Genomic DNA, 27629 nt, shown 5'->3' on the forward strand with positions numbered 1-27629 from the left:
TTTTAATTTTTAGGTTTCACTCTGTTTTCTCCTATATAGATACATGTAGTTGGAACTCTAAATCAAACAAGGTTTGTGCTAGCTCTTTGAAACGACACAATAGAGTAGTTCCAAGTTCTATCTCTATGGTTTGTTTCCTATTTATGTAGCCCTAAGCAGAGACCGGTACAAATCACTTTCATGGAAAGGGGTTGCCATGCTTCCAAAAAACTATGAGTTTCCTGAAATCTCAGCACACATATTTTCACCCAATCTTGATGACACTTTCAGGTAATGATCAGTACCCCAATCCCACTTGGCTCACCAAATTTCGTTCTTCTAGGTTAAACCGTTCGTTGGCAGTAACAGTTTTAATATTTAGGTTTCACTCTGCTTTCTCCTCTATGGATACATGTAGATGGAACTCTAAATCAAACACGGTTTGTGCTAGCTCTTTGAAACTTGACACAATAAAGTAGTTCCAAGTTCCATCTCTATGGGTTGTTTCCTATTGATGTAGCCCTAAGCAGAGACTGGCGCAAATCACTTTCATGGAAAGGGGTTGCCAAGCTTCCAAAAAACTACGAGTTTCCTGAAATCTCAGCACACATTTTTTCACCCAATCTTGATGACACTTTCATGTAATGATCAGTACCCCAAAGCCACTTGGCTCACCAAATTTCGTTCTTCTAGGTTAAACCGTCCGTTGGCAGTAACAGTTTTAATTTTAGGTTTCACTCTGTTTTCTCCTATATGGATACATGTAGTTGGAACTCTAAATCAAACACGGTTTGTGCTAGCTCTTTGAAACTTGACACAATAAAGTATTTCCATGTTCTATATCTCTGGTTTGTTTCCTATTGATGTAGCCCTAAGCAGAGACTGGCGCAAATCACTTTCATGGAAATAGGTTGCCAAGCTTCCAAAAAACTACGATTTTCCTGAAATCTCAGCACACATTTTTTCACCCAATCTTGATGACACTTTCAGGTAATGATCAGTACCCCATTCCCACTTGTCTCACCAAATTTCGTTCTTCTAGGTTAAACCGTTCATTGGCAGTAACAGTTTTAATTTTTAGGTTTCTCTCTGTTTTCTCCTATATGGATACATGTAGTTGGAACTCTAAGTCAAACACGGTTTGTGCTAGCTCTTTGAAACTTGACACAATAAAGTAGTTCCATGTTCTATCACTATGGTTTGTTTCCTATTGATGTAGCCATAAGGAGAGGCCGGCACAAATCACTTTCATGGAAAGGGGTTGCCAAGCTTCAAAAAAAATATGAGTTTCCTGAAATCTCAGCACACATTTTTTCACCCAATCTAGATGACACTTTCAGGTAATGATCAGTACCGCAATCCCACTTGGCTTACCAAATTTCGTTCTTCTAGGTTAAACCGTTCGTTGGCAGTAACAGTTTTAATTTTTAGGTTTCACTCTGTTTTCTCCTATATGGATACATGTAGTTAGAACTCTAAATCAACCACGGTTTGTGCTAGCTCTTTGAATCTTGACACAATAAAGTATGTCCAAGTTCTATCTCTATGGTTTGTTTTCTATTGATGTAGCCCTAAGCAGAGGCCGGCGCAAATCACTTTAATTGAAAGGGGTTGCCAAGCTTCCAAAAAACTACGAGATTCCTGAAATCTCAGCACATATTTTTTCTCCCAATATTGATGACACTTTCAGGTAATGATCAGTAACCCAATCCCACTTGGCTCACCAAATTTCGTTCTTCTAGGTTTAACCATTCGTTGACTGTAACAGTTTTAATTTTTAGGTTTCACTCTGTTTTCTCCTATATGGATACATGTATTTGGAACTCTAAATCAAACACGGTTTGTGCTAGCTCATTGAAACTTGACAAAATAAAGTAGTTCCAAGTTCTATCTTTATGGTTTGTTTCCTATTGATGTAGCCCTAAGCAGAGACTGGCGCAAATCACTTTCATGGAAAGGGTAGCCAAGCTTCCAAAAAACTACGAGTTTCCTGAAATCTCAGCACACATTTTTTCACCCAATCTTGATGACACTTTCAGGTAATGATCAGTACCCCAATCCCACTTGGCTCAACAAATTTCGTTCTTCTAGGTTAAACCGTTCGTTGGCAGTAACAGTTTTAATTTTTAGGTTTCACTCTGTTTTCTCCTATATGGATACATGTAGTTGGAACTCTAAATCAAACAAGGTTTGTGCTAGCTCTTTGAAACGACACAATAGAGTAGTTCCAAGTTCTATCTCTATGGTTTGTTTCCTATTGATGTAGCCCTAAGCAGAGACTGGCGCAAATCACTTTCATGGAAAGGGGTTGCCAAGCTTCCAAAAAACTACGAGTTTCCTGAAATGTCAGCACACATTTTTTCACCCAATCTTGATGACACTTTCAGGTAATGATCAGTACCCCAATCCCACTTGGCTCACCAAATTTCGTTCTTCTAGGTTAAACCGTTCGTTGGCAGTAACAGTTTTAATTTTTAGGTTTCACTCTGTTTTCTCCTATATGGATACATGTAGTTGGAACTCTAAATCAAACACGGTTTGTGCTAGCTCTTTGAAACTTGACACAATAAAGTATTTCCATGTTCTATCTCTCTGGTTTGTTTCCTATTGATGTAGCCCTAAGCAGAGACTGGCGCAAATCACTTTCATGGAAATAGGTTGCCAAGCTTCCAAAAAACTACGATTTTCCTGAAATCTCAGCACACATTTTTTCACCCAATCTTGATGACACTTTCAGGTAATGATCAGTACCCCAATCCCACTTGTCTCACCAAATTTCGTTCTTCTAGGTTAAACCGTTCATTGGCAGTAACAGTTTTAATTTTTAGGTTTCTCTCTGTTTTCTCCTATATGGATACATGTAGTTGGAACTCTAAATCAAACACGGTTTGTGCTAGCTCTTTGAAATGACACAATAGAGTAGTTCCAAGTTCTATCTCTATGGTTTGTTTCCTATTGATGTAGCCCTAAGCAGAGACTGGCGCAAATCACTTTCATGGAAAGGGTTGCCAAGCTTCCAAAAAACTACGAGTTTCCTGAAATCTCAGCACACATTTTTTCACCCAATCTTGATGACACTTTCAGGTAATGATCAGTACCCCAATCCCACTTGGCTCACCAAATTTCGTTCTTCTAGGTTTAACCATTCGTTGACTGTAACAGTTTTAATTTTTAGGTTTCACTCTGTTTTCTCCTATATGGATACATGTAGTTGGAACTCTAAATCAAACAAGGTTTGTGCTAGCTCTTTGAAACGACACAATAGAGTAGTTCCAAGTTCTATCTCTATGGTTTGTTTCCTATTGATGTAGCCCTAAGCAGAGACTGGCGCAAATCACTTTCATGGAAAGGGGTTGCCAAGCTTCCAAAAAACTACGAGTTTCCTGAAATGTCAGCACACATTTTTTCACCCAATCTTGATGACACTTTCAGGTAATGATCAGTACCCCAATCCCACTTGGCTCACCAAATTTCGTTCTTCTAGGTTAAACCGTTCGTTGGCAGTAACAGTTTTAATTTTTAGGTTTCACTCTGTTTTCTCCTATATGGATACATGTAGTTGGAACTCTAAATCAAACACGGTTTGTGCTAGCTCTTTGAAACTTGACACAATAAAGTATTTCCATGTTCTATCTCTCTGGTTTGTTTCCTATTGATGTAGCCCTAAGCAGAGACTGGCGCAAATCACTTTCATGGAAATAGGTTGCCAAGCTTCCAAAAAACTACGATTTTCCTGAAATCTCAGCACACATTTTTTCACCCAATCTTGATGACACTTTCAGGTAATGATCAGTACCCCAATCCCACTTGTCTCACCAAATTTCGTTCTTCTAGGTTAAACCGTTCATTGGCAGTAACAGTTTTAATTTTTAGGTTTCTCTCTGTTTTCTCCTATATGGATACATGTAGTTGGAACTCTAAATCAAACACGGTTTGTGCTAGCTCTTTGAAATGACACAATAGAGTAGTTCCAAGTTCTATCTCTATGGTTTGTTTCCTATTGATGTAGCCCTAAGCAGAGACTGGCGCAAATCACTTTCATGGAAAGGGTTGCCAAGCTTCCAAAAAACTACGAGTTTCCTGAAATCTCAGCACACATTTTTTCACCCAATCTTGATGACACTTTCAGGTAATGATCAGTACCCCAATCCCACTTGGCTCACCAAATTTCGTTCTTCTAGGTTAAACCGTTCGTTGGCAGTATCATTTTTAATTTTATGTTTCACTCCGTTTTCTCCTATATGGATACATGTAGTTGGAACTCTAAATCAAACAAGGTTTGTGCTAGCTCTTTGAAACGACACAATAGAGTAGTTCCAAGTTCTATCTCTATGATTTGTTTCCTATTGATGTAGCCCTAAGCAGAGACTGGCGCAAATCACTTTCATGGAAAGGGGTTGCCAAGCTTCCAAAAAACTACGAGTTTCCTGAAATCTCAGCACACATTTTTTCACCCAATCTTGATGACACTTTCAGGTAATGATCAGTACCCCAATCCCACTTGGTTTACCAAATTTCGTTCTTCTAGGTTAAACCGTTCGTTGGCAGTAACAGTTTTAATTTTTAGGTTTCACTCTGTTTTCTCCTATATGGATACATGTAGTTGGAACTCTAAATCAAACAAGGTTTGTGCTAGCTCTTTGAAACGACACAATAGAGTAGTTCCAAGTTCTATCTCTATGGTTTGTTTCCTATTTATGTAGCCCTAAGCAGAGACCGGTACAAATCACTTTCATGGAAAGGGGTTGCCAAGCTTCCAAAAAACTATGAGTTTCCTGAAATCTCAGCACACATATTTTCACCCAATCTTGATGACACTTTCAGGTAATGATCAGTACCCCAATCCCACTTGGCTCACCAAATTTCGTTCTTCTAGGTTAAACCGTTCGTTGGCAGTAACAGTTTTAATATTTAGGTTTCACTCTGCTTTCTCCTTTATGGATACATGTAGATGGAACTCTAAATCAAACACGGTTGGTGCTAGCTCTTTGAAACTTGACACAATAAAGTAGTTCCAAGTTCCATCTCTATGGGTTGTTTCCTCTTGATGTAGCCCTAAGCAGAGACTGGCGCAAATCACTTTCATGGAAAGGGGTTGCCAAGCTTCCAAAAAACTACGAGTTTCCTGAAATCTCAGCACACATTTTTTCACCCAATCTTGATGACACTTTCATGTAATGATCAGTACCCCAAAGCCACTTGGCTCACCAAATTTCGTTCTTCTAGGTTAAACCGTCCGTTGGCAGTAACAGTTTTAATTTTAGGTTTCACTCTGTTTTCTCCTATATGGATACATGTAGTTGGAACTCTAAATCAAACACGGTTTGTGCTAGCTCTTTGAAACTTGACACAATAAAGTATTTCCATGTTCTATATCTCTGGTTTGTTTCCTATTGATGTAGCCCTAAGCAGAGACTGGCGCAAATCACTTTCATGGAAATAGGTTGCCAAGCTTCCAAAAAACTACGATTTTCCTGAAATCTCAGCACACATTTTTTCACCCAATCTTGATGACACTTTCAGGTAATGATCAGTACCCCATTCCCACTTGTCTCACCAAATTTCGTTCTTCTAGGTTAAACCGTTCATTGGCAGTAACAGTTTTAATTTTTAGGTTTCTCTCTGTTTTCTCCTATATGGATACATGTAGTTGGAACTCTAAATCAAACACGGTTTGTGCTAGCTCTTTGAAATGACACAATAGAGTAGTTCCAAGTTCTATCTCTATGGTTTGTTTCCTATTGATGTAGCCCTAAGCAGAGACTGGCGCAAATCACTTTCATGGAAAGGGGTTGCCAAGCTTCCAAAAAACTACGATTTTCCTGAAATCTCAGCACACATTTTTTCACCCAATGTTGATGACACTTTCAGGTAATGATCAGTACCCCAATCCCACTTGGCTCACCAGATTTTGTACTTCCAGGTTAAACGGTTCGTTGGCAGTAACAGTTTTAATTTTTAGGTTTCACTCTGATTTCACCTATATGGATACATGTAGTTGGAACTCTAAATCAAACACGGTTTGTGCTAGCTCATTGAAACTTGACAAAATAAAGTAGTTCCAAGTTCTATCTCTATGGTTTGTTTCCTATTGATGTAGCCCTAAGCAGAGACTGGCGCAATTCACTTTCATGGAAAGGGTTGCCAAGCTTCCAAAAAACTACGAGTTTCCTGAAATCTCAGCACACATCTTTTCACCCAATCTTGATGACACTTTCAGGTAATGATCAGTACCCCAAAGCCACTTGGCTCTCCAAGTTTCGTTCTTCTAGGTTAAACCGTCCGTTGGCAGTAAGAGTTTTAATTTTTGGTTTCACTCTGTTTTCTCCTATATGGATACATGTAGTTGGAACTCTAAATCAAACACGGTGTGTGCTAGCTCTTTGAAACTTGACACAATAAAGTAGTTCCAAGTTCTATCTCTATGGTTTGTTCCTACTCATGTAGCCCTAAGCAGCGACTGGCGCAAATCACTTCCATGGAAAGGGGTTGCCAAGCTTCCAAAAAACTACGAGTTTCCTGAAATCTCAGCGCACATTTTTTCACCCAATCTTGATGACACTTTCAGGTAATGATCAGTACCCCAATCCCACTTGGCTCACCAAATTTCGTTCTTCTAGGTTAAACCATTCGTTGGCAGTAACAGTTTTAATTTTTAGGTTTCACTCTGTTTTCTCCTATATGGATACATGTAGTTGGAACTCTAAATCAAAGAAGGTTTCTGCTAGCTCTTTGAAATGATACAATAGATTAGTTCCAAGTTCTATCTCTACGGTTTGTTTCCTATTGATGTAGCCCTAAGCAGAGACCGGCGCAATTCACTTTCATGGAAAGGGGTTGACAAGCTTCCAAAAAACCACGAGTTTCCTGAAATCTCAGCACACATTTTTTACCCAATCTTGATGACACTTTCAGATAATGATCAGTACCCCATTCCCACTTGGCTCACCAAATTTCGTTCTTCAAGGTTAAACCGTTCGTTGGCAGTAAAGTTTTAATTTTTAGGTTTCACTCTGTTTTCTCCTATATGGATACATATAGTTGGAACTCTAAATCAAACACGGTTTGTGCTAGCTCTTTGAAACTTGACACAATAAAGTAGTTCCAAGTTCTATCTCTATGGTTTGTTTCCTATTGATGTAGCCCTAAGCAGAGACCGAAGCAAATCACTTTCATGGAAACGGGTTGCCAAGGTTCCAAAAAACTACGAGTTTCCTGAAATCTCAGCACACATTTTTTCACCCAATTATGATGACACTTTCAGGTAATGATCAGTACACCAATCCCACTTGGCTCACCAAATTTCGTTCTTCTAGGTTAAACCATTCATTGGCAGTAACAGTTTTAATTTTTAGGTTTCTCTCTGTTTTCTCCTATATGGATACATGTATTTGGAACTCTAAATCAAACACGGTTTGTGCTAGCTCTTTGAAATGACACAATAGAGTAGTTCCAAGTTCTATCTCTATGGTTTGTTTCCTATTGATGTAGCCCTAAGCAGAGACTGGCGCAAATCACTTTCATGGAAAGGGGTTGCCAAGCTTCCAAAAAACTACGAGTTTCCTGAAATCTCAGCACAAATTTTTTCACCCAATCTTGATAACACTTTCAGGTAATGATCAGTACCCCAAAGCCACTTGGCTCACCAAATTTCCTTCTTCTAGGTTTAAATGTCCGTTGGCAGTAACAGTTTTAATTTTAGGTTTCACTCTGTTTTCTCCTATATGGATACATGTAGTTGGAACTCTAAATCAAACACGGTTTGTGGTAGCTCTTTGAAACTTGACACAATAAAGTAGTTCCAAGTTCTATCTCTATGGTTTGTTTCCTATTGATGTAGCCCTAAGCAGCGACTGGCGCAAATCACTTTCATGGAAAGGGGTTGCCAAGCTTCCAAAAAACTACGAGTTTCCTGAAATCTCAGAACACATTTTTTCACCCAATGTTGATGACACTTTCAGGTAATGATCAGTACCCCAATCCCACTTGGCTCACCAAATTTCGTTCTTCTAGGTTAAACCGTTCGTTGGCAGTAACAGTTTTAATTTTTAGGTTTCACTCTGTTTTCTCCTATATGGATACATGTAGTTGGAACTCTAAATCAAACAAGGTTTGTGCTAGCTCTTTGAAACGGCACAATAGAGTAGTTCCAAGTTCTATCTCTATGGTTTGTTTCCTATTTATGTAGCCCTAAGCAGAGACCGGTACAAATCACTTTCATGGAAAGGGGTTGCCAAGCTTCCAAAAAACTACGAGTTTCCTGAAATCTCAGCACACATTTTTTCACCCAATCTTGATGACACTTTCAGGTAATGATCAGTACCCCAATCCCACTTGGCTCACCAGATTTTGTACTTCCAGGTTAAACGGTTCGTTGGCAGTAACAGTTTTAATTTTTAGGTTTCACTCTGTTTTCGCCTATATGGATACATGTAGTTGGAACTCTAAATCAAACACGGTTTGTGCTAGCTCATTGAAACTTGACAAAATAAAGTAGTTCCATGTTTTATCTCTATGGTTTGTTTCCTATTGATGTAGCCCTAAGCAGAGACTGGCGCAATTCACTTTCATGGAAAGGGTTGCCAAGCTTCCAAAAAACTACGAGTTTCCTGATCAGTACCCCAAAGCCACTTGGGTCTCCAAATTTCGTTCTTCTAGGTTAAACTGTCCGTTGGCTGTAAGAGTTTTAATTTTAGGTTTCACTCTGTTTTCTCCTATATGGATACATGTAGTTGGAACTCTAAATCAAACACGGTTTGTGGTAGCTCTTTGAAACTTGACACAATAAAATAGTTCCAAGTTCTATTTCTACGGTTTGTTTCCTATTGAAGTAGCCCTAAGCAGCGACTGGCGCAAATCACTTTCATGGAAAGGGGTTGCCAAGCTTCCAAAAAACTACGAGTTTCCTGAAATCTCAGAACACATTTTTTCACCCAATGTTGATGACACTTTCAGGTAATGATCAGTATCCCAATCCCACTTGGCTCACCAAATTTCGTTCTTCTAGGTTAAACCGTTCCTTGGCAGTAACAGTTTTAATTTTAGGTTTCACTCTGTTTTCTCCTATATGGATACATGTAGTTGGAACTCTAAATCAAACACGCTTTGGCTAGCTCTTTGAAACTTGACACAATAAAGTAGTTCCAAGTTCTATCTCTATGGTTTGTTTCCTATTGATGTAGCCCTAAGCAGAGACTGGCGCAAATCACTTTCATGTAAAGGGGTTGCCAAGCTTCCAAAAAACTACGAGTTTCCTGAAATCTCAGCGCACATTTTTTCACCCAATCTTGATGACACTTTCAGGTAATGATCAGTACCCCAATCCCACTTGGCTCACCAAATTTCGTTCTTCTAGGTTAAACCGTTCGTTGGCAGTAACAGTTTTAATTTTTAGGTTTCACTCTGTTTTCTCCTATATGGATACATGTAGTTGGAACTCTAAATCAAACAAGGTTTGTGCTAGCTCTTTGAAACGACACAATAGAGTAGTTCCAAGTTCTATCTCTATGGTTTGTTTCCTATTTATGTAGCCCTAAGCAGAGACCGGTACAAATAACTTTCATGGAAAGGGGTTGCCAAGCTTCCAAAAAACTACGAGTTTCCTGAAATCTCAGCACACATTTTTTCACCCAATGTTGATGACACATTCAGGTAATGATCAGTACCCCAATCCCACTTGGCTCACCAAATTTCATTCTTCTAAGTGAAACCATTCGTTGGCAGTAACAGTTTTAATTTTAGGTTTCATTCTGTTTTCTCCTATATGGATACATATAGTTGGAACTCTAAATCAAACACGGTTTGTGCTAGCTCTTGGAAACTTGACACAATAAAGTAGTTCCAAGTTCTATCTCTATGGTTTGTTTTCTATTGATGTAGCCCTAAGCAGCGACTGGCGCAAATCACTTTCATGGAAAGGGGTTGCCAAGCTTCCAAAAAACTATGAGTTTCCTGAAATCTCAGCGCACATTTTTTCACCCAATCTTGATGACACTTTCAGGTAATGATCAGTACACCATTCCCACTTCGCTCACCATATTTCGTTCTTCTAGGTTAAACCGTTCGTTGGCAGTAACAGTTTAAATTATTAGGTTTCACTCTGTTTTCTCCTCTATGGATACATGTAGATGGAACTCTAAATCAAACACGGTTTGTGCTAGCTCTTTGAAACTTGACACAATAAAGTAGTTCCAAGTTCTATCTCTATGGTTTCTTTCCTATTGATGTAGCCCTAAGCAGAGCCTGGCACAAATCACTTTCATGGAAAGGGGTTGCCAAGCTTCAAAAAAAATATGAGTTTCCTGAAATCTCAGCACACATTTTTTCACCCAATCTTGATGACACTTTCAGGTAATGATCAGTACCGCAATCCCACTTGGTTTACCAAATTTCGTTCTTCTAGGTTAAACCGTTCGTTGGCAGTAACAGTTTTAATTTTTAGGTTTCACTCTGTTTTCTCCTATATGGATACATGTAGTTAGAACTCTAAATCAAACACGGTTTGTGGTAGCTCTTTGAATCTTGACAAAATAAAGTATGTCCAAGTTCTATCTCTATGGTTTGTTTTCTATTTATGTAGCCCTAAGCAGAGGCCGGCGCAAATCACTTTCATGGAAAGGGGTTGCCAAGCTTCCAAAAAACTACGAGATTCCTGAAATCTCAGCACATATTTTTTCTCCCAATCTTGATGACACTTTCAGGTAATGATCAGTACCCCAATCCCACTTGGCGCACCAAATTTCGTTCTTCTAGGTTTAACCATTCGTTGACTGTAACAGTTTTAATTTTTAGGTTTCACTCTGTTTTCTCCTATATGGATACATGTATTTGGAACTCTAAATCAAACACGGTTTGTACTAGCTCTTTGAAACTTGACACAATAAAGTAGTTCCACGTTCTATCTCTCTGGTTTGTTTCCTATTGATGTAGCCCTAAGCAGAGACTGGCGAAAATCACTTTCATGGAAATAGGTTGCCAAGCTTCCAAAAAACTACGATTTTCCTGAAATCTCAGCACACATTTTTTCACCCAATCTTGATGGCACTTTCAGGTAATGATCAGTACCCCAATCCCACTTGTCTCACCAAATTTCGTTCTTCTAGGTTAAACCGTTCATTGGCAGTAACAGTTTTAATTTTTAGGTTTCACTCTGTTTTCTCCTATATGGATACATGTAGTTGGAACTCTAAATCGAACACGGTTTGTGCTAGCTCTTTGAAATGACACAATAGAGTAGTTCCAAGTTCTATCTCTATGGTTTGTTTCCTATTGATGTAGCCCTAAGCAGAGACTGGCGCAAATCACTTTCATGGAAAGGGGTTGCCAAGCTTCCAAAAAACTACGAGTTTACTGAAATCTCAGCACATATTTTTTCACCCAATCTTGATAACACTTTCATGTAATGATCAGTACCCCAAAGCCACTTGGCTCACCAAATTTCGTTCTTCTAGGTTAAATCGTCCGTTGGCAGTAACAGTTTTAATTTTAGGTTTCACTCTGTTTTCTCGTATATGGATACATGTAGTTGGAACTCTAAATCAAACAGGGTTTGTGCTAGCTCTTTGAAATGACACAATAGAGTAGTTCCAAGTTCTATCTCTACGGTTTGTTTCCTATTGATGTAGCCCTAAGCAGCGACTGGCGCAAATCACTTTCATGGAAAGGGGTTGCTAAGCTTCCAAAAAACTACGAGTTTCCTGAAATCTCAGAACACATTTTTTCACCCAATGTTGATGACACTTTCAGGTAATGATCAGTACCCCAATCCCACTTGGCTCACCAAATTTCGTTCTTCTAGGTTAAACAGTTCCTTGGCAGTAACAGTTTTAATTTTAGGTTTCACTCTGTTTTCTCCTATATGGATACATGTAGTTGGAACTCTAAATCAAACACGCTTTGGCTAGCTCTTTGAAACTTGACACAATAAAGTAGTTCCAAGTTCTATCTCTATGGTTTTTTTCCTATTGATGTAGCCCTAAGCAGAGACTGGCGCAAATCACTTTCAAGGAAAGGGGTTGCCAAGCTTCCAAAAAACTACTAGTTTCCTGAAATCTCAGCACACATTTTTTCACCAAATCTTGATGACACATTCAGGTAATGATCAGTACCCCAATCCCACTTGGCTCACCAAATTTCATTCTTCTAAGTGAAACCATTCGTTGGCAGTAACAGTTTTAATTTTAGGTTTCATTCTGTTTTCTCCTATATGGATACATGTAGTTGGAACTCTAAATCAAACACGGTTTGTGCTAGCTCTTGGAAACTTGACACAATAAAGTAGTTCCAAGTTCTATCTCTATGGTTTGTTTTCTATTGATGTAGCCCTAAGCAGCGACTGGCGCAAATCACTTTCATGGAAAGGGGTTGCCAAGCTTCCAAAAAACTATGAGTTTCCTGAAATATCAGTGCACATTTTTCCACCCAAACTTGATGACACTTTCAGGTAATGATCAGTACACCATTCCCACTTCGCTCACCAAATTTCGTTCTTCTAGGTTAAACCGTTCGTTGGCAGTAACAGTTTTAATTATTAGGTTTCACTCTGTTTTCTCCTCTATGGATACATGTAGATGGAACTCTAAATCAAACACGGTTTGTGCTAGCTCTTTGAAACTTGACACAATAAAGTAGTTCCAAGTTCTATCTCTATGGTTTCTTTCCTATTGATGTAGCCCTAAGCAGAGACTGGCACAAATCACTTTCATGGAAAGGGGTTGCCAAGCTTCAAAAAAAATATGAGTTTCCTGAAATCTCAGCACACATTTTTTCACCCAATCTTGATGACACTTTCAGGTAATGATCAGTACCGCAATCCCACTTGGTTTACCAAATTTCGTTCTTCTAGGTTAAACCGTTCGTTGGCAGTAACAGTTTTAATTTTTAGGTTTCACTCTGTTTTCTCCTATATGGATACATGTAGTTAGAACTCTAAATCAAACACGGTTTGTGGTAGCTCTTTGAATCTTGACACAATAAATTATGTCCAAGTTCTATCTCTATGGTTTGTTTTCTATTTATGTAGCCCTAAGCAGAGGCCGGCGCAAATCACTTTCATGGAAAGGGGTTGCCAAGCTTCCAAAAAACTACGAGATTCCGAAATCTCAGCACATATTTTTTTCCCAATCTTGATGACACTTTCAGGTAATGATCAGTACCCCAATCACACTTGGCTCACCAAATTTCGTTCTTCTAGGTTTAACCATTCGTTGACTGTAACAGTTTTAATTTTTAGGTTTCACTCTGTTTTCTCCTATTGGATACATGTATTTGGAACTCTAAATCAAACACGGTTTGTACTAGCTCTTTGAAACTTGACACAATAAAGTAGTTCCAAGTTCTATCTCTCTGGTTTGTTTCCTATTGATGTAGCCCTAAGCAGAGACTGGCGCAAATCACTTTCATGGAAATAGGTTGCCAAGCTTCCAAAAAACTACGATTTTCCTGAAATCTCAGCACACATTTTTTCACCCAATCTTGATGGCACTTTCAGGTAATGATCAGTACCCCAATCCCACTTGTCTCACCAAATTTCGTTCTTCTAGGTTAAACCGTTCATTGGCAGTAACTGTTTTAATTTTTAGGTTTCTCTCTGTTTTCTCCTATATGGATACATGTAGTTGGAACTCTAAATCGAACACGGTTTGTGCTAGCTCTTTGAAATGACACAATAGATTAGTTCCAAGTTCTATCTCTATGGTTTGTTTCCTATTGATGTAGCCCTAAGCAGAGACTGGCGCAAATCACTTTCATGGAAAGGGGTTGCCAAGCTTCCAAAAAACTACGCGTTTCCTGAAATCTCAGCACATATTTTTTCACGAAATGTTGATGACACTTTCAGGTAATGATCAGTACCCCAATCCCACTTGGCTCACCAAATTTCGTTCTTCTAGGTTAAACAGTTCCTTGGCAGTAACAGTTTTAATTTTAGGTTTCACTCTGTTTTCTCCTATATGGATACATGTAGTTGGAACTCTAAATCAAACACGCTTTGGCTAGCTCTTTGAAACTTGACACAATAAAGTAGTTCCAAGTTCTATCTCTATGGTTTTTTTCCTATTGATGTAGCCCTAAGCAGAGACTGGCGCAAATCACTTTCATGGAAAGGGGTTGCCAAGGTTCCAAAAAACTACTAGTTTCCTGAATCCCAGCACACATTTTTTCACCCAATCTTGATGACACTTTCAGGTAATGATCAGTACCCCAATCCCACTTGGCTCACCAGATTTTGTACTTCCAGGTTAAACGGTTCGTTGGCAGTAACAGTTTTAATTTTTAGGTTTCACTCTGTTTTCGCCTGTATGGATACATGTAGTTGGAACTCTAAATCAAACACGGTTTGTGCTAGCTCATTGAAACTTGACAAAATAAAGTAGTTCCAAGTTCTATCTTTATGGTTTGTTTCCTATTGATGTAGCCCTAAGCAGAGACTGGCCCAATTCACTTTCATGGAAAGGGTTGCCAAGCTTCCAAAAAACTACGAGTTTCCTGAAATCTCAGCACACATTTTTTCACCCAATCTTGATGACACTTTCAGGTAATGATCAGTACCCCAAAGCCACTTGGCTCTCCAAATTTCGTTCTTCTCGGTTAAACTGTCCGTTGGCAGTAAGAGTTTAAATTGTAGGTTTCACTCTGTTTTCTCCTATATGGATACATGTAGTTGGAACTCTAAATCAAACAAGGTTTGTGCTAGCTCTTTGAAACTTGACACTATAAAGTAGTTCCAAGTTCTATCTCTATGGTTTGTTTCCTATTGATGTAGCCCTAAGCAGTGACTGGCGCAAATCACTTTCATGGAAATGGGTTGTCAAGCTTCCAAAAAACTACGAGTTTCCTGAAATCTCTGCACACATTTTTTCACCCAATGTTGATGACACATTCAGGTAATGATTAGTACCCCAATCCCACTTGGCTCACCAAATTTCATTCTTCTAAGTGAAACCATTCCTTGGCAGTAACAGTTTTAATTTTAGGTTTCACTCTGTTTTCTCCTATATGGATACATATAGTTGGAACTCTAAATCAAACACGGTTTGTGCTAGCTCTTGGAATCTTGACACAATAAAGTAGTTCCAAGTACTATCTCTATGGTTTGTTTCCTATTGATGTAGCCCTAAGCAGAGACCGGCGCAAATCACTTTCATGGAAAGGGGTTGCCAAGCTTCAAAAAACTACGAGTTTCCTGAAATCTCAGCGCACATTTTTTCACCCAATCTTGATGACACTTTCAGGTAATGATCAGTACGCCATTCCCACTTCGCTCACCAAATTTCGTTCTTCTAGGTTAAACCGTTCGTTGGCAGTAACAGTTTTAATTATTAGGTTTCACTCTGTTTTCTCCTCTATGGATACATGTAGATGGAACTCTAAATCAAACACGGTTTGTGCTAGCTCTTTGAAACTTGACACAATAAAGTAGTTCCAAGTTCTGTCTCTCTGGTTTGTTTCCTATTGATGTAGCCCTAAGCAGAGACTGGCGCAAATCACTTTCATGGAAATAGGTTGCCAAGCTTCCAAAAAACTACGATTTTCCTGAAATCTCAGCACACATTTTTTCACCCAATCTTGATGACACTTTCAGGTAATGATCAGTACCCCAATCCCACTTGTCTCACCAAATTTCGTTCTTCTAGGTTAAACCGTTCATTGGCAGTAACAGTTTTAATTTTTAGGTGTCTCTGTTTTCTCCTATATGGATACATGTAGTTGGAACTCTAAATCGAACACGGTTTGTGCTAGCTCTTTGAAATGACACAATAGAGTAGTTCCAAGTTCTATCTCTAAGGTTTGTTTCCTATTGATGTAGCCCTAAGCAGAGACTGGCGCAAATCACTTTCATGGAAAGTTGTTGCCAAGCTTCCAAAAACTAAGAGTTTCCTGAAATCTCAGCACATATTTTTTCACCCAATCTTGATGACACTTTCAGGTAATGATCAGTACGCCATTCCCACTTCGCTCACCAAATTTCGTTCTTCTAGGTTAAACCGTTCGTTGGCAGTAACAGTTTTACTTATTAGGTTTCACTCTGTTTTCTCCTCTATGGATACATGTAGATAAAACTCTAAATCAAACACGGTTTGTGCTAGCTCTTTAAAACTTGACACAATAAAGTAGTTCCAAGTTCTGTCTCTCTGGTTTGTTTCCTATTGATGTAGCCCTAAGCAGAGACTGGCGCAAATCACTTTCAAGGAAATAGGTTGCCAAGCTTCCAAAAAACTACGATTTTCCTGAAATCTCAGCACACATTTTTTCACCCAATCTTGATGACACTTTCAGGTAATGATCAGTACCCCAATCCCACTTGTCTCACCAAATTTCGTTCTTCTAGGTTAAACCATTCATTGGCAGTAACAGTTTTAATTTTTTGGTGTCTCTCTGTTTTCTCCTATATGGATACATGTAGTTGGAACTCTAAATCGAACACGGTTTGTGCTAGCTCTTTGAAATGACACAATAGAGTAGTTCCAAGTTCTATCTCTATGGTTTGTTTCCTATTGATGTAGCCCTAAGCAGAGACTGGCACAAATCACTTTCATGGAAGGGGTTGCCAAGCTTCCAAAAAACTACGAGTTTCCTGAAATCTCAGCACATATTTTTTCACCCAATCTTGATAACACTTTCAGGTAATGATCAGTACCCCAAAGCCACTTGGCTCACCAAATTTCGTTCTTCTAGGTTAAACCGTCCGTTGGCAGTATCAGGTTTAATTTTAGGTTTCACTCTGTTTTCTCCTATATGGATACATGTAGTTGGAACTCTAAATCAAACACGGTTTGTGGTAGCTCTTTGAAACTTGAAACAATAAAGTAGTTCCAAGTTCTATCTCTATGGTTTGTTTCCTATTGATGTAGCCGTAAGCAGCAATTGGCGCAAATCACTTTCATGGAAAGGGGTTGTCAAGCTTCCAAAAAACTACGAGTTTCCTGAAATCTCAGCACACATTTTTTCACCCAATCTTGATGACACTTTCAGGTAATGATCAGTACCCCAATCCCACTTGGCTCACCAAATTTCGTTCTTCTAGGTTAACCGTTCGTTGGCAGTAACAGTTTTAATTTTTAGGTTTCACTCTGTTTTCTCCTATATGGATACATGTAGTTGGAACTCTAAATCAAACACGGTTTGTGCTAGCTCTTTGAAACTTGAGACAATAAAGTAGTTCCATGTACTATCACTATGGTTTGTTTCCTATTGATGTAGCCCTAAGAAGAGACCGGCGCAAATCACTTTCATGGAAAGGGGTTGCCAAGCTTCCAAAAAACTACGAGTTTCCTGAAATCTCAGCGCACATTTTTTTCAACCAATCTTGATGAGACGTTCAGGTAATGATCAGTACCCATATCCCACTTGGCTCACCAAATTTCGTTCTTCTAGGTTAAACCGTTCCTTGGCAGTAACAGTTTTAATTATTAGGTTTCACTCTGTTTTCTCCTATATGGATACATGTAGTTGGAACTCTAAGTCAAACACGGTTTGTGCTAGCTCTTTGAAACTTGACACAATAAAGTAGTTCCATGTTCTATCACTATGGTTTGTTTCCTATTGATGTAGCCATAAGGAGAGGCCGGCACAAATCACTTTCATGGAAAGGGGTTGCCAAGCTTCAAAAAAAATATGAGTTTCCTGAAATCTCAGCACACATTTTTTCACCCAATCTAGATGACACTTTCAGGTAATGATCAGTACCGCAATCCCACTTGGCTTACCAAATTTCGTTCTTCTAGGTTAAACCGTTCGTTGGCAGTAACAGTTTTAATTTTTAGGTTTCACTCTGTTTTCTCCTATATGGATACATGTAGTTAGAACTCTAAATCAACCACGGTTTGTGCTAGCTCTTTGAATCTTGACACAATAAAGTATGTCCAAGTTCTATCTCTATGGTTTGTTTTCTATTGATGTAGCCCTAAGCAGAGGCCGGCGCAAATCACTTTAATTGAAAGGGGTTGCCAAGCTTCCAAAAAACTACGAGATTCCTGAAATCTCAGCTCATATTTTTTCTCCCAATATTGATGACACTTTCAGGTAATGATCAGTAACCCAATCCCACTTGGCTCACCAAATTTCGTTCTTCTAGGTTTAACCATTCGTTGACTGTAACAGTTTTAATTTTTAGGTTTCACTCTGTTTTCTCCTATATGGATACATGTATTTGGAACTCTAAATCAAACACGGTTTGTGCTAGCTCATTGAAACTTGACAAAATAAAGTAGTTCCAAGTTCTATCTTTATGGTTTGTTTCCTATTGATGTAGCCCTAATCAGAGACTGGCGCAAATCACTTTCATGGAAAGGGTAGCCAAGCTTCCAAAAAACTACGAGTTTCCTGAAATCTCAGCACACATTTTTTCACCCAATCTTGATGACACTTTCAGGTAATGATCAGTACCCCAATCCCACTTGGCTCAACAAATTTCGTTCTTCTAGGTTAAACCGTTCGTTGGCAGTAACAGTTTTAATTTTTAGGTTTCACTCTGTTTTCTCCTATATGGATACATGTAGTTGGAACTCTAAATCAAACAAGGTTTGTGCTAGCTCTTTGAAACGACACAATAGAGTAGTTCCAAGTTCTATCTCTATGGTTTGTTTCCTATTGATGTAGCCCTAAGCAGAGACTGGCGCAAATCACTTTCATGGAAAGGGGTTGCCAAGCTTCCAAAAAACTACGAGATTCCTGAAATGTCAGCACACATTTTTTCACCCAATCTTGATGACACTTTCAGGTAATGATCAGTACCCCAATCCCACTTGGCTCACCAAATTTCGTTCTTCTAGGTTAAACCGTTCGTTGGCAGTAACAGTTTTAATTTTTAGGTTTCACTCTGTTTTCTCCTATATGGATACATGTAGTTGGAACTCTAAATCAAACAAGGTTTGTGCTAGCTCTTTGAAACGACACAATAGAGTAGTTCCAAGTTCTATCTCTATGGTTTGTTTCCTATTTATGTAGCCCTAAGCAGAGACCGGTACAAATCACTTTCATGGAAAGGGGTTGCCAAGCTTCCAAAAAACTATGAGTTTCCTGAAATCTCAGCACACATTTTTTCACCCAATCTTGATGACACTTTCATGTAATGATCAGTACCCCAAAGCCACTTGGCTCACCAAATTTCGTTCTTCTAGGTTAAACCGTCCGTTGGCAGTAACAGTTTTAATTTTAGGTTTCACTCTGTTTTCTCCTATATGGATACATGTAGTTGGAACTCTAAATCAAACACGGTTTGTGCTAGCTCTTTGAAACTTGACACAATAAAGTATTTCCATGTTCTATCTCTCTGGTTTGTTTCCTATTGATGTAGCCCTAAGCAGAGACTGGCGCAAATCACTTTCATGGAAATAGGTTGCCAAGCTTCCAAAAAACTACGATTTTCCTGAAATCTCAGCACACATTTTTTCACCCAATCTTGATGACACTTTCAGGTAATGATCAGTACCCCAATCCCACTTGTCTCACCAAATTTCGTTCTTCTAGGTTAAACCGTTCATTGGCAGTAACAGTTTTAATTTTTAGGTTTCTCTCTGTTTTCTCCTATATGGATACATGTAGTTGGAACTCTAAATCAAACACGGTTTGTGCTAGCTCTTTGAAATGACACAATAGAGTAGTTCCAAGTTCTATCTCTATGGTTTGTTTCCTATTGATGTAGCCCTAAGCAGAGACTGGCGCAAATCACTTTCATGGAAAGGGTTGCCAAGCTTCCAAAAAACTACGAGTTTCCTGAAATCTCAGCACACATTTTTTCACCCAATCTTGATGACACTTTCAGGTAATGATCAGTACCCCAATCCCACTTGGCTCACCAAATTTCGTTCTTCTAGGTTAAACCGTTCGTTGGCAGTATCATTTTTAATTTTATGTTTCACTCCGTTTTCTGCTATATGGATACATGTAGTTGGAACTCTAAATCAAACAAGGTTTGTGCTAGCTCTTTGAAACGACACAATAGAGTAGTTCCAAGTTCTATCTCTATGGTTTGTTTCCTATTGATGTAGCCCTAAGCAGAGACTGGCGCAAATCACTTTCATGGAAAGGGGTTGCCAAGCTTCCAAAAAACTACGAGTTTCCTGAAATCTCAGCACACATTTTTTCACCCAATCTTGATGACACTTTCAGGTAATGATCAGTACCCCAATCCCACTTGGTTTACCAAATTTCGTTCTTCTAGGTTAAACCGTTCGTTGGCAGTAACAGTTTTAATTTTTAGGTTTCACTCTGTTTTCTCCTATATGGATACATGTAGTTGGAACTCTAAATCAAACACGGTTTGTGCTAGCTCTTTGAAACTTGAGACAATAAAGTAGTTCCATGTACTATCACTATGGTTTGTTTCCTATTGATGTAGCCCTAAGAAGAGACCGGCGCAAATCACTTTCATGGAAAGGGGTTGCCAAGCTTCCAAAAAACTACGAGTTTCCTGAAATCTCAGCGCACATTTTTTTCAACCAATCTTGATGAGACGTTCAGGTAATGATCAGTACCCATATCCCACTTGGCTCACCAAATTTCGTTCTTCTAGGTTAAACCGTTCCTTGGCAGTAACAGTTTTAATTATTAGGTTTCACTCTGTTTTCTCCTATATGGATACATGTAGTTGGAACTCTAAGTCAAACACGGTTTGTGCTAGCTCTTTGAAACTTGACACAATAAAGTAGTTCCATGTTCTATCACTATGGTTTGTTTCCTATTGATGTAGCCATAAGGAGAGGCCGGCACAAATCACTTTCATGGAAAGGGGTTGCCAAGCTTCAAAAAAAATATGAGTTTCCTGAAATCTCAGCACACATTTTTTCACCCAATCTAGATGACACTTTCAGGTAATGATCAGTACCGCAATCCCACTTGGCTTACCAAATTTCGTTCTTCTAGGTTAAACCGTTCGTTGGCAGTAACAGTTTTAATTTTTAGGTTTCACTCTGTTTTCTCCTATATGGATACATGTAGTTAGAACTCTAAATCAACCACGGTTTGTGCTAGCTCTTTGAATCTTGACACAATAAAGTATGTCCAAGTTCTATCTCTATGGTTTGTTTTCTATTGATGTAGCCCTAAGCAGAGGCCGGCGCAAATCACTTTAATTGAAAGGGGTTGCCAAGCTTCCAAAAAACTACGAGATTCCTGAAATCTCAGCTCATATTTTTTCTCCCAATATTGATGACACTTTCAGGTAATGATCAGTAACCCAATCCCACTTGGCTCACCAAATTTCGTTCTTCTAGGTTTAACCATTCGTTGACTGTAACAGTTTTAATTTTTAGGTTTCACTCTGTTTTCTCCTATATGGATACATGTATTTGGAACTCTAAATCAAACACGGTTTGTGCTAGCTCATTGAAACTTGACAAAATAAAGTAGTTCCAAGTTCTATCTTTATGGTTTGTTTCCTATTGATGTAGCCCTAATCAGAGACTGGCGCAAATCACTTTCATGGAAAGGGTAGCCAAGCTTCCAAAAAACTACGAGTTTCCTGAAATCTCAGCACACATTTTTTCACCCAATCTTGATGACACTTTCAGGTAATGATCAGTACCCCAATCCCACTTGGCTCAACAAATTTCGTTCTTCTAGGTTAAACCGTTCGTTGGCAGTAACAGTTTTAATTTTTAGGTTTCACTCTGTTTTCTCCTATATGGATACATGTAGTTGGAACTCTAAATCAAACAAGGTTTGTGCTAGCTCTTTGAAACGACACAATAGAGTAGTTCCAAGTTCTATCTCTATGGTTTGTTTCCTATTGATGTAGCCCTAAGCAGAGACTGGCGCAAATCACTTTCATGGAAAGGGGTTGCCAAGCTTCCAAAAAACTACGAGATTCCTGAAATGTCAGCACACATTTTTTCACCCAATCTTGATGACACTTTCAGGTAATGATCAGTACCCCAATCCCACTTGGCTCACCAAATTTCGTTCTTCTAGGTTAAACCGTTCGTTGGCAGTAACAGTTTTAATTTTTAGGTTTCACTCTGTTTTCTCCTATATGGATACATGTAGTTGGAACTCTAAATCAAACAAGGTTTGTGCTAGCTCTTTGAAACGACACAATAGAGTAGTTCCAAGTTCTATCTCTATGGTTTGTTTCCTATTTATGTAGCCCTAAGCAGAGACCGGTACAAATCACTTTCATGGAAAGGGGTTGCCAAGCTTCCAAAAAACTATGAGTTTCCTGAAATCTCAGCACACATTTTTTCACCCAATCTTGATGACACTTTCAGGTAATGATCAGTACCCCAATCCCACTTGGCTCACCAAATTTCGTTCTTCTAGGTTAAACCGTTCGTTGGCAGTAACAGTTTTAATTTTTAGGTTTCACTCTGCTTTCTCCTCTATGGATACATGTAGATGGAACTCTAAATCAAACACGGTTTGTATTAGCTCTTTGAAACTTGACACAATAAACTAGTTCCAAGTTCCATCTCTATGGGTTGTTTCCTATTGATGTAGCCCTAAGCAGAGACTGCCGCAAATCACGTTCATGGAAAGGGGTTGCCAAGCTTCCAAAAAACTACGAGTTTCCTGAAATCTCAGCACACATTTTTTCACCCAATCTTGATGACACTTTCATGTAATGATCAGTACCCCAAAGCCACTTGGCTCACCAAATTTCGTTCTTCTAGGTTAAACCGTCCGTTGGCAGTAACAGTTTTAATTTTAGGTTTCACTCTGTTTTCTCCTATATGGATACATGTAGTTGGAACTCTAAATCAAACACGGTTTGTGCTAGCTCTTTGAAACTTGACACAATAAAGTATTTCCATGTTCTGTCTCTCTGGTTTGTTTCCTATTGATGTAGCCCTAAGCAGAGACTGGCGCAAATCACTTTCATGGAAATAGGTTGCCAAGCTTCCAAAAAACTACGATTTTCCTGAAATCTCAGCACACATTTTTTCACCCAATCTTGATGACACTTTCAGGTAATGATCAGTACCCCAATCCCACTTGTCTCACCAAATTTCGTTCTTCTAGGTTAAACCGTTCATTGGCAGTAACAGTTTTAATTTTTAGGTTTCTCTCTGTTTTCTCCTATATGGATACATGTAGTTGGAACTCTAAATCAAACACGGTTTGTGCTAGCTCTTTGAAATGACACAATAGAGTAGTTCCAAGTTCTATCTCTATGGTTTGTTTCCTATTGATGTAGCCCTAAGCAGAGACTGGCGCAAATCACTTTCATGGAAAGGGTTGCCAAGCTTCCAAAAAACTACGAGTTTCCTGAAATCTCAGCACACATTTTTTCACCCAATCTTGATGACACTTTCAGGTAATGATCAGTACCCCAATCCCACTTGGCTCACCAAATTTCGTTCTTCTAGGTTAAACCGTTCGTTGGCAGTATCATTTTTAATTTTATGTTTCACTCCGTTTTCTCCTATATGGATACATGTAGTTGGAACTCTAAATCAAACAAGGTTTGTGCTAGCTCTTTGAAACGACACAATAGAGTAGTTCCAAGTTCTATCTCTATGGTTTGTTTCCTATTGATGTAGCCCTAAGCAGAGACTGGCGCAAATCACTTTCATGGAAAGGGGTTGCCAAGCTTCCAAAAAACTACGAGTTTCCTGAAATCTCAGCACACATTTTTTCACCCAATCTTGATGACACTTTCAGGTAATGATCAGTACCCCAATCCCACTTGGTTTACCAAATTTCGTTCTTCTAGGTTAAACCGTTCGTTGGCAGTAACAGTTTTAATTTTTAGGTTTCACTCTGTTTTCTCCTATATGGATACATGTAGTTGGAACTCTAAATCAAACAAGGTTTGTGCTAGCTCTTTGAAACGACACAATAGAGTAGTTCCAAGTTCTATCTCTATGGTTTGTTTCCTATTTATGTAGCCCTAAGCAGAGACCGGTACAAATCACTTTCATGGAAAGGGGTTGCCAAGCTTCCAAAAAACTATGAGTTTCCTGAAATCTCAGCACACATATTTTCACCCAATCTTGATGACACTTTCAGGTAATGATCAGTACCCCAATCCCACTTGGCTCACCAAATTTCGTTCTTCTAGGTTAAACCGTTCGTTGGCAGTAACAGTTTTAATATTTAGGTTTCACTCTGCTTTCTCCTCTATGGATACATGTAGATGGAACTCTAAATCAAACACGGTTTGTGCTAGCTCTTTGAAACTTGACACAATAAAGTAGTTCCAAGTTCCATCTCTATGGGTTGTTTCCTATTGATGTAGCCCTAAGCAGAGACTGGCGCAAATCACTTTCATGGAAAGGGGTTGCCAAGCTTCCAAAAAACTACGAGTTTCCTGAAATCTCAGCACACATTTTTTCACCCAATCTTGATGACACTTTCATGTAATGATCAGTACCCCAAAGCCACTTGGCTCACCAAATTTCGTTCTTCTAGGTTAAACCGTCCGTTGGCAGTAACAGTTTTAATTTTAGGTTTCACTCTGTTTTCTCCTATATGGATACATGTAGTTGGAACTCTAAATCAAACACGGTTTGTGCTAGCTCTTTGAAACTTGACACAATAAAGTATTTCCATGTTCTATATCTCTGGTTTGTTTCCTATTGATGTAGCCCTAAGCAGAGACTGGCGCAAATCACTTTCATGGAAATAGGTTGCCAAGCTTCCAAAAAACTACGATTTTCCTGAAATCTCAGCACACATTTTTTCACCCAATCTTGATGACTCTTTCAGGTAATGATCAGTACCCCATTCCCACTTGTCTCACCAAATTTCGTTCTTCTAGGTTAAACCGTTCATTGGCAGTAACAGTTTTAATTTTTAGGTTTCTCTCTGTTTTCTCCTATATGGATACATGTAGTTGGAACTCTAAATCAAACACGGTTTGTGCTAGCTCTTTGAAATGACACAATAGAGTAGTTCCAAGTTCTATCTCTATGGTTTGTTTCCTATTGATGTAGCCCTAAGCAGAGACTGGCGCAAATCACTTTCATGGAAAGGGGTTGCCAAGCTTCCAAAAAACTACGATTTTCCTGAAATCTCTGCACACATTTTTTCCCCCAATGTTGATGACACTTTCAGGTAATGATCAGTACCCCAATCCCACTTGGCTCACCAGATTTTGTACTTCCAGGTTAAACGGTTCGTTGGCAGTAACAGTTTTAATTTTTAGGTTTCACTCTGTTTTCACCTATATGGATACATGTAGTTGGAACTCTAAATCAAACACGGTTTGTGCTAGCTCATTGAAACTTGACAAAATAAAGTAGTTCCAAGTTCTATCTCTATGGTTTGTTTCCTATTGATGTAGCCCTAAGCAGAGACTGGCGCAATTCACTTTCATGGAAAGGGTTGCCAAGCTTCCAAAAAACTACGAGTTTCCTGAAATCTCAGCACACATTTTTTCACCCAATCTTGATGACACTTTCAGGTAATGATCAGTACCCCAAAGCCACTTGGCTCTCCAAGTTTCATTCTTCTAGGTTAAACCGTCCGTTGGCAGTAAGAGTTTTAATTTTAGGTTTCACTCTGTTTTCTCCTATATGGATACATGTAGTTGGAACTCTAAATCAAACACGGTTTGTGCTAGCTCTTTGAAACTTGACACAATAAAGTAGTTCCAAGTTCTATCTCTATGGTTTGTTTCCTACTCATGTAGCCCTAAGCAGCGACTGGCGCAAATCACTTCCATGGAAAGGGGTTGCCAAGCTTCCAAAAAACTACGAGTTTCCTGAAATCTCAGCGCACATTTTTTCACCCAATCTTGATGACACTTTCAGGTAATGATCAGTACCCCAATCCCACTTGGCTCACCAAATTTCTTTCTTCTAGGTTAAACCATTCGTTGGCAGTAACAGTTTTAATTTTTAGGTTTCACTCTGTTTTCTCCTATATGGATACATGTAGTTGGAACTCTAAATCAAACACGGTTTGTGCTAGCTCTTTGAAACTTGACACAATAAAGTACTTCCAAGTACTATCTCTATGGTGTGTTTCCTATTGATGTAGCCCTAAGCAGAGACCGGCGCAAATCACTTTCATGGAAAGGGGTTGCCAAGCTTCCAAAAAACTACGAGTTTCCTGAAATCTCAGCACACATTTTTTTCACCCAATCTTGATGACACTTTCAGGTAATGATCAGTACCCCAATCCCACTTGGCTCACGAAATTTCGTTCTTCTAGGTTAAACCGTTCCTTGGCAGTAACAGTTTTAATTATTAGGTTTCACTCTGTTTTCTCCTATATGGATACATGTAGTTGGAACTCTAAGTCAAACACGGTTTGTGCTAGCTCTTTGAAACTTGACACAATAAAGTAGTTCCACGTTCTATCACTATGGTTTGTTTCCTATAGATGTAGCCATAAGCAGAGGCCGGCACAAATCACTTTCATGGAAAGGGGTTGCCAAGCTTCAAAAAAAATATGAGTTTCCTGAAATCTCAGTACACATTTTTTCACCCAATCTTGATGACACTTTCAGGTAATGATCAGTACCCCAAAGCCACTTGGCTCACCAAATTTCGTTCTTCTAGGTTAAACCGTCCGTTCGCAGTAACAGTTTTAATTTTAGGTTTCACTCTCTTTTCTCCTATATGGATACATGTATTTGGAACTCTAAATCAAACACGGTTTGTGCTAGCTCTTTGAAACTTGACACAATAAAGTAGTTCCACGTTCTATCTCTCTGGTTTGTTTCCTATTGATGTAGCCCTAAGCAGAGACTGGCGCAAATCACTTTCATGGAAATAGGTTGCCAAGCTTCCAAAAAACTACGATTTTCCTGAAATCTCAGCACACATTTTTTCACCAATCTTAATGACACTTTCAGGTAATGATCAGTACCCCAATCCCACTTGTCTCACCAAATTTCGTTCTTCTAGGTTAAACCGTTCATTGGCAGTAACAGTTTTAATTTTTAGGTTTCTCTCTGTTTTCTCCTATATGGATACATGTAGTTGGAACTCTAAATCAAACACGGTTTGTGCTAGCTCTTTGAAATGACACAATAGAGTAGTTCCAAGTTCTATCTCTATGGTTTGTTTCCTATTGATGTAGCCCTAAGCAGAGACTGGCGCAAATCACTTTCATGGAAAGGGGTTGCCAAGCTTCCAAAAAACTACGATTTTCCTGAAATCTCAGCACACATTTTTTCACCCAATGTTGATGACACTTTCAGGTAATGATCAGTACCCCATCCCACTTGGCTCACCAGAATTTGTACTTCCAGGTTAAACGGTTCGTTGGCAGTAACAGTTTTAATTTTTAGGTTTCACTCTGTTTTCACCTATATGGATACATGTAGTTGGAACTCTAAATCAAACACGGTTTGTGCTAGCTCATTGAAACTTGACAAAATAAAGTAGTTCCAAGTTCTATCTCTATGGTTTGTTTCCTATTGATGTAGCCCTAAGCAGCGACTGGCGCAATTCACTTTCATGGAAAGGGTTGCCAAGCTTCCAAAAAACTACGAGTTTCCTGAAATCTCAGCACACATTTTTTCACCCAATCTTGATGACACTTTCAGGTAATGATCAGTACCCCAAAGCCACTTGGCTCTCCAAGTTTCGTTCTTCTAGGTTAAACCGTCCGTTGGCAGTAAGAGTTTTAATTTTAGGTTTCACTCTGTTTTCTCCTATATGGATACATGTAGTTGGAACTCTAAATCAAACACGGTTTGTGCTAGCTCTTTGAAACTTGACACAATAAAGTAGTTCCAAGTTCTATCTCTATGGTTTGTT

The sequence above is a fragment of the Spermophilus citellus genome (assembly GCF_964194105.1).
Source record: "Spermophilus citellus genome assembly, chromosome: 4".
Taxonomy (NCBI): Eukaryota; Metazoa; Chordata; class Mammalia; order Rodentia; family Sciuridae; genus Spermophilus; species Spermophilus citellus.